Source organism: Lactuca virosa, chromosome 7 (genome assembly GCF_052849685.1).
Source record: "Lactuca virosa cultivar CGN04683 chromosome 7, Lactuca_virosa_CGN04683_v6, whole genome shotgun sequence".
Taxonomy (NCBI): Eukaryota; Viridiplantae; Streptophyta; class Magnoliopsida; order Asterales; family Asteraceae; genus Lactuca; species Lactuca virosa.
In genome coordinates, this window is record NC_136432.1 from 173,619,372 (window position 1) to 173,621,753 (window position 2,382).

Below are 2,382 nucleotides of genomic sequence, written 5' to 3' on the forward strand. Positions count from 1 at the left end.
CTCGAGGACCGGTTCCAACATTAAAGACACGACAAGAACCGGTAAAACCAACGATCCGGTTCGGTTCCTATTTTCCACCAAGTTCGGTTCCCGGGCCGGTTCCGATGCTCATCTCATCCCTATGTATCATCTATCATCGATTATCATCATGTAGTTAAAAGTTTGGATGGATTCTTGTTCAAAATATATATAGTTAAAAGTTTTGACCGGTTTTTAGTTGAATTGCTGGTTTTTTCCGGTTTGGTTTACAAGCGGTTTTGAAGCCTAAAAAAACCGCTATCCCGAGCGGTTCCTGGTTAAGCTTTTCAAAACAATATTTATAACGTCATCAAAGATTACCACTTCAGCATGCCACATAATTTGGCAACCCGGTGACCGGGTAAATTGTCAATACTTAAACAAATTGGAAAAGAGGGTGTCTGAATTGAGACAAAAAAACAACACAATATCAAAATCAAATTTTCGTGAAAATTGTGTTACTTTTGTAGAATTTGTTTTTCTTAAATGTCTACTTCTTACTATATGTAAATACCCCCTCGCAATCAAACGCGACTTACTCACTCACACATAGGGTACAACTAGTGAATGGGAGGGTCAGCTATAAAATTAGTATAAAATAAAATTAATTTAGTCTAAAATATATTTTTCCAAACACGATTGACATTTCGGTAGTTTAAAAACAGAAATTAGATCACTTACAGCGATTCCTTATAATCAAGTCAATTTTATGAATATCCTAATAATCATCCATTAGATAAATTATGTGGTTATTATTAAAACATTATCTAAATTATTTAAATCAATTATTTGAGTTGTGGGGTTACAACTCACAACCTCATTTCTACATCTACAACAGTAAATAAATGGATCCTATATATATATATATATATATATATATATATATATATATAATAGTCCCATTTTTGCATAAAATTCTAATAAAAAGTGTTTGTTTCTAAATTCAAATATTGGTTCTAAAATTATGTTACCAAAAGAAAAACACCCTTTCCTATGCAATCTGCCTTCAGCAGTTTCAAACTTTCAATCAAACATAAATTCACCAAATCGAACATTTCAGATACTCGATTCTTGTTAAACCAAATTAATTTTTCTAAAACTCATACCAGAAAGAACATTAAAAAAAAAAAAAAAAAAAAAATCAAAATATTGACATTTTTGGTGTATTTATTCAAGATCCGACCAACACAAAAACCAACACGAAACGATTCAATCCAAAACCCAAATGCAAACGAAATAACAAAATTGTTGATTAGAGAAGAAATCGTTTCCTGACGCCGATAGGATCGATACGAAGCCCTAACATGGAGTGCGATTAATCAATCAACGGCTTTAGATGGCTCCTCCAACAATCGCCGGTGCCGTTGATGTCGCAACGCAGATTTTCTGATACCTCTCCACTTGTTGAACGCAGCCGTACAGAGGACTGATACAACCAATTACCCAATCAGGTTTTTTGATTAAGCGAAGGCAATTCTAAATCAAATTACTGATTTTACACGCATATGGATTTATAGATGTAGGAAAAGGATGAATGAGGAGGAGGAAACGATGAATTACTTCCGGCGCCGACCAGATATAACAGCCGCAGAAGCTTTGGGCCCTTCTCTTCTCCGGTTGACATTTTGCTCCCTCTCTTCGACGTCGTCCCCAAAACGTAGAGTATTGTTGAGATTTGGAATCGATAAGGCGGAATTGTGATTATATTTACATATTTACACCTGGACTTGTGATCATTCCACAAGCTTCCCATAGAATATAGCTTTAACATTAAAGTGTTCATGTTTGTATGCTTTTACAAACATGCCCTCGAAGTTTGATATGTTTGACTTATTCATGGCGCCTTTCAATTACTTGGATATAAGATATGTTTGACATATTAATGGCGCCTTTCAATTACTTGGATATAAGATAGAACGTTCCATGTACTTATAAACATTATATACCCTATTGGTCTATACGAAGGTTGGTTTGAGTATATTTTCGGTTTTTAGGTTATTCAGTCTGGTTGATCTGGTAATTATGTTTGATTGATCTGGTAATTATGTTTGAAAATGTAACTGACATTCATACCAAATTAAATTTTGGATACTTGGGTATCGTGTTTGGTCGGTTATTTATACATATACCTTGATAGGATTACATAACATAGTTAAGAAAAAAAAGCAACAACCGTACCACTATGCCAAAGAAAAGCTCTTAACATCATGTACTTCAAGTTGAACACCCATTATATCAATGAACTTTAAACAATCTCCCAACAATAGCAATGAACATTGTTTAGCACTCTCATGCAGCGACGGAGATAATAAGAGGGTTGTCGTATGTTGTGTCACCCCTAATCTTTTTTCAAAGTTTAGTCAT

The 2,382-nt window shown here is 34.2% G+C and overlaps 1 long non-coding RNA gene across 1 annotated transcript; it reads right to left on the reverse strand.

The window, feature by feature from the left end:
- Positions 1-1,167: 1,167 nt before the first annotated feature.
- Positions 1,168-1,757, reverse strand: LOC145125165 (uncharacterized). The gene is made up of 2 exons (XR_013715841.1): positions 1,579-1,757; positions 1,168-1,444 (listed from the first exon to the last, which is right to left on the reverse strand). It is a non-coding gene; the product is annotated as an uncharacterized LOC145125165 (long non-coding RNA).
- Positions 1,758-2,382: the final 625 nt, after the last annotated feature.